Source organism: Seriola lalandi, unplaced genomic scaffold (assembly GCF_002814215.2).
Source record: "Seriola lalandi dorsalis isolate HSWRI2012SDOR001 ecotype SW California unplaced genomic scaffold, Sedor1 jcf7180002054408, whole genome shotgun sequence".
NCBI lineage: Eukaryota > Metazoa > Chordata > Actinopteri > Carangiformes > Carangidae > Seriola > Seriola lalandi.
The window spans coordinates 1,480,344-1,491,817 of NW_019524961.1; the positions used below are offsets into that span (position 1 = coordinate 1,480,344).

The 11,474-nt window shown below is 40.9% G+C and overlaps 1 long non-coding RNA gene across 2 annotated transcripts in view; it reads left to right on the top strand.

Annotated features, from left to right (window-relative positions):
- The window catches only part of LOC147818902 (uncharacterized), a 14,420-nt gene continuing 2,946 nt past the window's right edge, over positions 1-11,474 (top strand). Inside the window, exons 1-2 of one of the 2 annotated variants that reach the window (XR_015437486.1) lie at positions 1-305; positions 2,521-2,575. This is a non-coding gene — a long non-coding RNA (uncharacterized LOC147818902). Of the gene's footprint in view, positions 306-2,520; positions 2,576-5,522; positions 5,765-11,474 lie in introns of those variants that run through there. The other variant, XR_015437487.1, reaches the window with a different exon arrangement.

The window sequence follows — 11,474 nt, forward strand, 5'->3', positions numbered from 1 at the left end:
GTGGTGGAGATGTAGCCATCCGGGCGGACAGCCCCAACTCCCCTGCTTGGTGAGGGGAGGATCGGGGCTGTGGAGGTGGAGGACAGCCATGTGACGATATGCGAGGAGAAAAAACAAGAGGAGCCGTTAGATTAAAAAAATGGACGGGGCCGGTGAGACGTCACGATGCGCCGTCGCCACAAAGCTCAATACGCCGCTCATGAACGCGCTCATTTGGCTCCCAGCATGCTGCATGTCCGGAGGGACCGCTGGTTACCAGGAGCTCATCCAACCCCGGTGCAACCCGCCCTGCTGCATCTGAAACCGTAAGAAACGTGTTTTTTTTTTTTATTATGAGTGATTTTGTTTCAAAGGAGTCTGAGTTTAGACAAAAACCTGCAGGAGCGGCGCATGAGAGGGTTTATGGCGAGCTTGGGCGCGTTTAGGCTCTAACATGCTGTATTGTGTGTTTAACCCTATTGTGAAATAAGTGAGCATTTAGAGGCCGAGTCGTTGTTTTCAGACTAAATCTACGTGTTCTTCCAATGAGCCTTGCTCTGTTTTCTGACCAGCTAAAGACGCATGAATGGTGCGAAGCAGCAGCAGCATCTCAGATAAAAGGCTCAACATCATCTGTGGACAGCAGCAGCAGCACAGACGCTTAGTTTCACTTGTGGCTGCAACCACTTTTGTTTGCCACTAGACGTGTGTTCAAGGGAGTTTGTTGAAATCTGACCATGATGGTGTGAAGCCAGTCACCAGATTCACTGTGTACTTCAGTGGCCTTCCCTATAACTTGTCATTGGTTGGTCACAGGTGATCTCGAGTCTCCCACAAGGCCCTTTGATTAGTTTACAATCAGCTTTATTGATATTAATGTTGAGAACAATATCATACGAAGAATAGGGAGCTACTTTTTTCCTGTGAAATCCCGTTATCTCCCCCTTCTCTCTCTCTCTCTCTCTCTCTGTCTCTCTCTCTCTAGTCCCTCAGGCCATTTAACCTACATTTTACAAATAGATGACTCCTAGAAAATACCACACTAATGAGCGGGGATTCTTTACTTTAAATAGGCTACGGCTTTTGCAATGTAGCTTTGCTTTCTTGGATGCCAATAAAGCAATGTGGAATTCAATTTTGAATTTTAATCTTTTTCTGGGGTGCTGACCCCGGATCAGTCATATGCTCTGTTGTTCCAAGTATTACATAAGTTCATGTTGCACCAGTACCACGAGTTTAGTTCACAAACTGGAAGGATATTAATATACACTGCCTCTTCTTCTACAAGGCGTCTCATTGTCGGTTTTATGAACTGTGATTACAAAGCTGCACAGGGTATCTGACGCCGGCCTTTGGTGTTGGTGCTGGTGTCAAAGTGGCCTCGGGCGTTGCAACCTTTCACGGCACAGTGTTGTGTTGTGTTGGGCCTGTTCGCTGTCAACAGATTACGCGCTGAAAAGGCTAAGCAGGGGGGAAAGCATGAAAAAAAAAAAAGCAAAGGTGATTACTCTACATGAACCCAGCAGCGTACGGCTCTAACACGGCTTCCTGGGATTATACAGTATGGTGCCAGCATAGCGCTCTGCACGGGGGGCTCTTACATAAGGCCAGTTTAATCTGTGAGAGAGGGAATCAGACCTCCATCTCATGTGTGCATATTTCTTTATTTCTGTTATAATTATTAATTCATAATATTGAGTTTATAATTACAGTCAAAGTATCCTGATTGCTGCGCCATGCTGTAGCCGTCTGTAGGAAAGCCCTAGAGAAGTTTTACAGGTTATTCACCATAAGCTATTTTTGGACTTTCTCTATAATAAAACTGATGCAGAAGCAAAGATTTCACTCACGTAATGGACTACTTTTTGTATTTTGCGTCATCACTGAAGCCCTGATCAATATAACTCAGAGTAAGGGTTCCAGGTCGCATGATACACAGCGCGAATTAGTCGGGTCCTACCTCAAAAAGCCTTGAGAGGCTCAACATTATATGCAGGGAACATGACCCCGCACTCAGCAGTTCCTGAGTCTTAACAGGTGAATCCAGGTTAAAAAAATAAAAAGCCAAGTACCCCACTGTGAATTAATCTCATCCATTAAATTCCCCTAAAACCATGAGTGAGAGACGGGGATGATTACATGTGGAAAGTTAGAAGACACGTTAAGACAGCTGAGGCTGCGCTGTGAGGCACTAGTCAATAAGATGCTGTAATTTGAAATGGGACCGCTGTGAGTCTGCAGCAGCACCTCTGGAGCCTCACTGGTGCAGAGTCAGGGAAGCTGCAGGTGCAAAACTGCGACTGAACGACCCTGCTGACCAACGCAAACTGGACTAGATTGGGGCTATCAGTGACCTAGTGGGCAGATTTCCCAGGTAGGGTGTTTTCCAGGGAGTTTCCAGAGAGAGGGAGGAGAGATTTCATTCTCGTAGATGAAATGCGGAGTTCATGTGCTACTATATCAGACTCATTTTAAATCTAGTAAATTTTTGTTATGGGTTTACCAAGTCATTTTTTTTTTTTTTCCATTTTTTCCCCCTAGAACCTTACACCCAAAAGCACCAGACATGAAGATCAAGACTTCCTCCAACCTCCAGGTGAATATTAACGATCTCACTTTTGGGTTGTCACAGATTCATGAATTAGTATCGACACTGATGTGTGTGACTTAAACTGGATTGCAGCTCTCACAGCACCTCAACAAAATTAGGAACATCCATATACTACAACATCTTTCTCAAACACACACACACAAACCCACAAACACACACACACACACACACACACACACACACACACACACACAAAATCAAGCGACCAGCACGCTGTGTGGAACTAATTGATTACTCCTGGAAATCATTTTTAAATCCTTTCGGGATCCTTTTTGTGAACGCCTAAACGCTGTTCCGCTTAAATTTTGCAGCATTTACAGCAGCCTTTTATGGTCCTGACAATCTATTAAAGTAGAACATTTCTCACTGTACTGCTGCCAAGTTACCTCGAACAAAAACTTCACTGTAATTTCCCTACAGGGAATGAGGGACAGTGGTAGTCTACCTATAGTCAGTTTGGACGTGAATGATGTCTTTGTTTATCATTTTAATGTATTATATTAGACTATAGGTTTTTCAATAGCGCCTCCATTCTGTGTCACCGCCTTCTGTGCTTTGCGGCTCTCTACATACCTGCATCAGGGAAATGCACCAGATATCCTGTATAAATTAAAACTATATACATGTATATATATACATATGTATTTAAAGTATTTCGGACAAGTCGTCTCATCTCATTTACAGTCAGCCATGATCAGTGTTAAAGCTGCTTTAACTGACGAATGCTTTGTGAAAATCTAAAATTAGCACCTGGCAGAGATCCGATTAACACAAAGCAAACAATAAAAATAAACTGTTGCAATGATATAATTATTATGAAGTTTAGAGAGAGAACTATACACAGTCATAATATAAAGCGAACTCCATTGCAATTTATCGATTTTACGGAACTATTATTTTGTCCATTGTAGCAGCTACAGACACATTTTCATGCAATTCAAAATGAAAAGTCGAAATGTATGATTTTAAAAACTTTTAAAAAACACACATACTTTAAGAGGCAAAATTCTGTGGACACATAATTCAACTTCATGTAGTGTTACTGTATGCAGCAGCTCGACACCGAGATCAACAGACAGACACACAGATAAGAAAAACAGTTCATCTTTTCATTAAAAACGTTAAAAGGCGATTAGTTTAAAACTATATGTAGAACTGGTAATAAATACATTAACAAACGCGAAATGCTGGCTGTATGGTCACTGAAGTCGTCAGTGGATGTAAAATATGAACATTACAGCTGTGAGCTCCTGTTAAAACGAGTGTGTCACGGCCTGCAAACGCACAACAGCAAAGTGATCTCCACTAATGGATGTTTGTTGGCAAAAATCCAGAGCCTGCGAATAATTCACCCTTGTGTGCTTCACGGGAGAGTCTTCCAGAGAGCAGTTGTAAAAAATAAAATGTAAAACATGCAATCATATGCAGGCTATAGTATCTTTATCTGTGGGCCTATTTTCGGCGTTTTTAAACGCTTTTCTGCAAAACAACCTGCAGCAGCACCTTCGCCCGCTCACTCACTGCTGTGTGTTTTACTGACTCTGATGTGTGGACAGAAGCAGTGGCCTGTTTTCACGATGTTGCAAGAAATAACACCCTCTCCACTCTGGCATGTTTGAGACGTGTGTGTGTGTGCGTGTGTGTTAATTAGTTATTACATTTAGCTGCTAATGCAGTAATTGAAAGCCAGCGATGCCTGTGACGTCACTCTCAGCAGTTTGTGCAAAAAATGGAGGAAAGCTTTTTTATATGGCTTATATAAATATAAAAATATATTTACATATCATTTAAGAATGAGACACACAATGATGCATCTGGCTAAGTGTCTAAGCATTTCATTCTTTTCACATAATTGTGTATTATGGGAATTATGTCTGAACATATTCTTATGTATAAAAATAGGCCTATGTGGACAGAGTAGCCTACTTAAGACAAAATAAACTAAAAGCTCTTACATGTAATAAATGTCGGGGTGGCTCATAATGTAAATTAAATTAATCAACCACAATAAATGCCACAAATGTATTGATTTATTTTATACATTTCTAATTCAATCAGTTTTTTTGCAGTTAGGTGAGAATAAAAGTCTGTTGTAAAGCCTCTGTAAGTTACACATCTTCTAATACACTAGCTTTTTTTAAACTAGAATGCTGGATATAAGATATTTTTCACTGCTTTCAAACAGTATGTGAACAGTGAATATTTTAAAGATGTGAGAGTTTATGTTAATAATATCTGAATAATAGGGATGAAAAACAGAGCTGTAATATTAAGTGTGAAGGGACAGAGGATATTGCAAAAATGTGCAAGTGTAAGAATTATACACATGAATGTATCTGGCTTGCTGTACAGTTACAATAACTCCAGATAGGACTTTAAAGGTTCTTGGATGTCCTTAGATACCTTTATATAGTAATCGAGTATTTATCTACTGTAAAACGAGTGCATGTGTTATATTTTCTCAGGATTTCCCTTTTACATTCTGCTATTATTTTTTCTTTACAGGAATATTTGTGTAAATTATTCCCATCAGTGCTATTTCTTGTCCAGTGTCTGATGCCCTCATAAAAATCTTTACTGTCGTTGTCTTTCGTTCACTGGATAGTCGGCTGTAATGCTTTGTTTTGAATTCTTGTAAGAGCCCATTCACATTTCAGTCATATAAAAACACTTAATAGCTTGGAAAATGTGTTTTCCCAGCAGTATCCCCTGTGAATCTTTAGTCATGCTTGTTTTTCATCTCATTTCACTGAGGCGTCTGTAAGACCATGTGATAAATCATCCGCATTAACACTCCAGATATATGACTATTATAATGCATTATTTCCACCTCTGGATTATGTGAAAAACAGTAGATACAGTAAATCAGCTATGTTTTGTTGAATTAGCTCTTTAAGCATTTCCTGTCATTGTTTGTCCTCACAGGTGTATCAGAGGTTGTGTGTATGTTGGTGGCAGGGAGCTGCGTTCGCAGGCCTGAGGGGTTGTCTGTTATCTTTGGTTATCTAGCTGTATGAGTGATGTACATTCTTCATAAAGCTAGATAACCGAAAGTAACAAGAATCCCATTACACGCCTGCATGGATGAAGTAAACGACATTAAAAAAGACAAAAAAAGAACCAGCAGAGAGGAAGTGACTCGGACGACGGATGCTATTAACCGATGACGTGAAGGTATGATGCCGTGTTACATAAGGGGCAGTTTTAAGGGGAGGAGAAGAGGGTGTTGTTTCTCTCACAGACGAGCTAATATGCATTCAAGGTAACAGAGACAATCAACATCTGAATTATAATTACAGAAAGCACAAAATACATCAAATCTGCTTGTTGTTCATACAAACCACAGTAACAGTGAAGGTGGCGTCCAGGCTCTGTTTCCGTGATGATTTTTGTACAGTGGGCTGGCTTGACACCATGATTGCGTAACGTGTGTGAGTGTGTATGTGTGAGTATTTCATTTCAAGTCACTGGTATAGCACACACGTCACTAAAGGGGTTGACAGGGAGGGAAAAGATTAGTTTAACACTTACGTTTTTGTCTGTCCCAAATATGCAGTTAAGGTGACACTGAAATGAAAAAAGACAGACAAAGCTGTTAATAAGTATGTACACCTACTCCGGCTGAAGCAAAACAATCTGGCATTTTCATATCCGAAATGTATGTTTCACATCTAGAAAACAGAATAGTGGTGACTTTGTTGTTCAACAAGAAAAATGCCAACCCACAGTAAATCTTCACCCCTTCGTCCTCTGTAAATGATTGCATTGGCTTATTAGTTCGGAATTAATCCTTTCCTATTGTGTCCAAACATTCAGCTGCAAATTTAAAAAGTACAAAGGTATGAAAATTCATTTCACACTGACTTTGAATCTTTCTTTCTTTCTTTTTTTAAATCTGTGAGTTAAGTCTTTAAGTCTCTGTAGTGACTGACCATACAGGACTGATGTCTTTTCATAGGGCTTGGTTAAGGTGCCAAGTTCGGAACCCGAACAGCTGAGACACAGACACACACACACGCACACACACATGCACACACACACACGCACACGCCTGATTTTCAACTTAGTTCTCAGGGGTTTTAATCTGCTCATTGTACCAGATTACACCAAACTGTGCTGCCCAGTTAGACATTTCAGGGTGTTTAATATAAAAAACATACATAACAGATTCTGTAATTGGCAAAAATTTTCCCCACTTTCTTATGACCATACATCTATAGGAAGAGACGTGAAATTATTTCCATGTATTATAGTATTTTACACTCAGTAGAAGAGGTTTACTCAGTGTGTGTCAAACATTTATGGCACCTGGTCACACTTTGTCTGTGTGTTTTTAATTCAGAGGCCTCTCCGACTGATCACAAATCAAATCAGGTTTCCAGTCAGAACACTCACAAAGTCTTCATCTGAAATATTTGTCCAGTACAAATCAGTGAAGAATGAAGCAAATTTCCAACATAAGCCACTGTTTCAAAGGGCTTAAAAAAGATGGTAAAATAAATGTCTGTTCTTAAATAAAGCACCATTTTGATTTTCAGATAGACTTTCACCTTTACTCATACTGTAAGCCTCTCTTTATCAGCCTTCCTTTCTCTTCCTTTCTCTCTCTCTCTCTCACACACACACACACACACACACACACACACACACACACACATACATACATACATACATACATACATACATACATACATGAATTACTTTGTTTAATTAAATTTTAATTTGGGTTAGAATTTGGCCTCAATCTGTTTCTAATTAGTCTGTTTTCTTTTGCCATTTCTGCGATGCCAGATAATTGGCAAAATTTTGGTTTTACCATTTTTCTCTCTTTTTTAGGAGGGAAATCTGTTTTTGTTGTAGCTGTTAGATGAGGTGTGAACAACACGAAGTTGAGACATGGAGCTCGAGCCCCTATACATTCAGACACCTGCTAAATGGAGGCATCTGTAACAGGCAAGCACAGGGAGATTAATGCATCTCTTAATCACCCTCACATAATGGCTATTTCACATATTTTGCATGTATTTTTTGAACGTGAATACATAAATTAATCTCCAGCTGAGATATCCAGACTCATCAGTGTTTGGCTTCTTTTTACACAAAGCAAAAACAGACGACCACCTCCTCTATTCTTGGCGGGTTTCAAGGTTTGGATGCTGCGTTTAATGAAGGCCGATAATGTCATGCAGCTCTTCTGGGGGTTTTAGAGAGCAACTCCTACAGAGGCAGTGGTGGTGAGAGAGGTGAAACAAAACAAAGAACACCTCGAGAGGCAATTAGCAGCCCTTTGCCATCATTTGGAGCATCTCCACTCCAGTTGATGCTCTTCTGCAGTTGATTTTCTGCCTTTCCTACTAAAGAACTCAATGGTCTCAAACAAGGCAAAAGTGTGGCATCAGTGGGGCACAGCGAGGCTGTGAGTAAAGATGGCGTGTCATCCCATCTCCGATCTTTAGTATAACTATGTCGATACAACTAAAAATCTTTAAAAAATGAGCCACAAAACATCTTGTCAAACCTTTTAATCTAAGATCGCATGAACAGGACGCTAACAAAGAACTGTGGCACATTGTGTATTCATCCGGAAAAACCTCGACATCAGTGAATGTAAATATGGCTGGACGATTTTTTTTTACTGAATTGACTGATTCATTAATATGTGTATATATTACTTTATTACTACTATCTATGCAGCTTCTTATATTTCTAATATCTTTATATTTCTGATATCTGTGTCTAAAGCATGAAGCAAGTGATAAGCCATTTATTGTTGACCACACGTGTACACACGTGCTTTCTGCACCTTAAAGTGACACTGTACTTTCTCAACGCACATGCTTCTTCTTTCCTTTCTACGTTTTCCCCCTCATTCATCTAATTTTATTCTTTTCTTTTTTTCCCAGCTTGGATTCTCAGATGGTTGGTTCTGATTTGTATGCATTTGCATAATGAATGTCATTTGCATGCTCAGGGGCAGACCATACCATGAGAACGGCTGTGTTGGTTGTTTGTGTGTGTGTGTGTGTGTGTGTGTGTGTGTGTGTGTGTGTGTGTGTGTGTGTGTGTGTGTGTGTTTATCCATGGGCACATGTGTGTGTTCATATGTGTGCAGCGTATATTAAGCACATGTAAATTACAATTTTTTTTTTTTTTTTACACAAACAGACCATCACAGGGTGTTGTGTTTTGCACCCACACTGTATAAACACTTTGTTTTTCCTCTCTGACATGTCAGTGTGTATTTGAGCGTGTGTGGGTCTTTTTGTGTTCATGTGTGGGAGAGTTCTTCCTCTATGTGTGGTGCATATAGGGCAGCAATCTGACGATCATGCCTCTTTCCATCTCTCCGCCTCTCTTTCCCCTGTCTTGGTAACCGTTCAGCAATGCACTGACTAGAAGAATGAAAATAAGAGACTCCCTCCTCAATCCCATAATCCTCCTCTTCTCCGACCCCTCCCTTGCCAGTTTGTCCTCCTCTCCCACTCGGCAAGTCACAGTCCTGCCACCATCTTAGGTGTTAAGACTGGCACAAAATGGCAGCTGAAAAAGGGGAACGTGGATAGCCAGCGCTGCACCTTCCCCCACTTCACGTTGGCCCCGATCCTTTCCGCGCCATTGGTTGCCTCAAGACAGTGTTAATTACTGCCAGTGTGTTAATTGCAGAGATCGCCCCAAGAGACATGCAGGAAGGGATGAGATAGGAGGAAACCGTGAAGCCAGTGGCTTTTGAGTGCCGACAAGCTGGCATTTTTAAGGGCAGCTGCGGTTCCTGCATCGCTTTCGTTGTGCCCGTCGTCGCACTGCAGACGCTGACGATCGACCATTTTGTGGATTTCCAAGACGTTCAGAAAACTCTTTCGATTGCCTTATTTCTGCGACATTAATTAGATTATTCTAAGGGTTTTAATTCCGAAGAGCTACAATTTGAACGCACGACTGGCACGATTTCTGCATGTGGAGCATCCACGCATGCATGTGCAGACAGCTTTGTTTGATGATGTGTGAGAAAAAAAAAACACCTACATGCTCCCTGACATCCACAAGGAGCCATAATTAGCAACACTGTGGTCTTCATAAATCTCCACTTGTTATCACCCAGTCGGTTTTCTTGCATGTGCAGTACACTCCCTATTTGGCTTTTAAAAGAAAATGTGTTGCCGTATGAGAAATTTGACACATTGTCATTAACTTTCCTTGACTCATGAATTGTGACATCTAAAATTTAAGATTTAACTGGAAACAACACTTTGATAATCTAAAAAAATACCATTACCTCTCATCTTGTTTTGCTGCTACTGAATGAATCCCTTGTATCTCCATCAATTTTGACAACAATCATTTGGTTTTGAAAGGCTGTCATGTCTGAGAAGTGTCTTGTCTTTAGAGAAGCACGAAGTCCTTCAGCTGGTGTGAAAGCATGAAAACCAAAATGTGTTTCCATATGATTTATTCAACACAGTAAAATGAGCTTTAAATGATTTCTGAATCAGAGGAAGGTCTAAACTTTGGGATTTAACTGGAAATGTTGCATCTAAAGATCCATCTAATCGATCTTTCTGGCTCTATGAGCATGCGTTTCTGATGTCAACCATGTGATTTTGAAAGGGTTTAACAAGACCAAGGGGTCAGAGAAATGTCTTAATCCTCTAGCTGGTGTAAACTCACCCAATTTGGAGGTATGAGGTTTTCATACAACACTGGCAAATTAGCTCTTTTTGCACCGAGTAGGTTTTGGTTTTCTCACCTGACCACTCTCACCATGACCACCAGAAAATGAGGAACCCACCTATAAGTGCATGGAAGAAAAACTGTACTGAGTGAATGAGTGAGAAAAAAAATGGAGGGAGGGTGGGAAGGAGGAGAGGGGGCAGACAGACAAGGAGAGGGAGCCTGCGACAGTGAGATCTCAATAGTGAGAGGCCTTCTTTGTGTTTCTGTGTGAGGTTTATTTTGGGGGCGCGGGGGGCGCTAAGAAAAGACGGGAAGAGGAGAGGGTGGGGATCCTATCCCGGGCCCTCAGACAAGCAGCACATTGTCCTCCCCAATGTGTGGCGGCACTTGTGGCGTAACGCCATTATTTAGGCCAGTGGAGGGAACGGGGTCTGGAGACCAGCTTAACCAAAACGCCAATTAGAGCCGGATCGTCCTGATTAATGGACGAGGGAGATTGGTAAACAATGCCGGCCATTGTTAAAGTAACCCACCCCCCCACCCCCTCTCACACACACAAACTCCTACCCCACTGGTTTCTTTCACACAGCAGACCCTCCATCCCTACCGCCTCTCTCTCTCACACACACACACACACACACACACACACACACACACACACACACACACACACACACACTTGTCTGTCATGCCAGTGCTCAGAGGCCTGCCATTAGCATGCTGCTCTGGTTTTTTTTGTTTTAGTTTTCACAGCGTAAATGTACAGTTTGGGTGGATCCTCAAATTTTTAAACTTCCCATAGATAATTTTAAGTTGTTTGTGTAGTTTAGTAGTAACAAAAATATTTAAAAAATTTGTGAAGAGAAAGTTTACATTCTACAAAAAAAAATGTATTCATGATTACACTTAAAATTCTAGAGATTTATCCTAATGTATTTAACATAAAATTTGATGACAAATATAAAATTTGTGTCATTTCATGTCAGTGGTAGATGTAACTGTGGCATCTTTCTTCAAAAGCAGTGCAGGCTCATATGTTAATCACACACCATGCGATGCTTGGCTCTGCATTTCAATACGTCCTACTTTATTGTTTTTTTTAAGCATATGCACTGAATAATTAGCCACCACATACTCCAATCAGGGGCATGCCAATGTGGGGTTGCCATGGAGACCCCATCAGTTCTTAAACACCCCCCCCCACCCCCCTCCC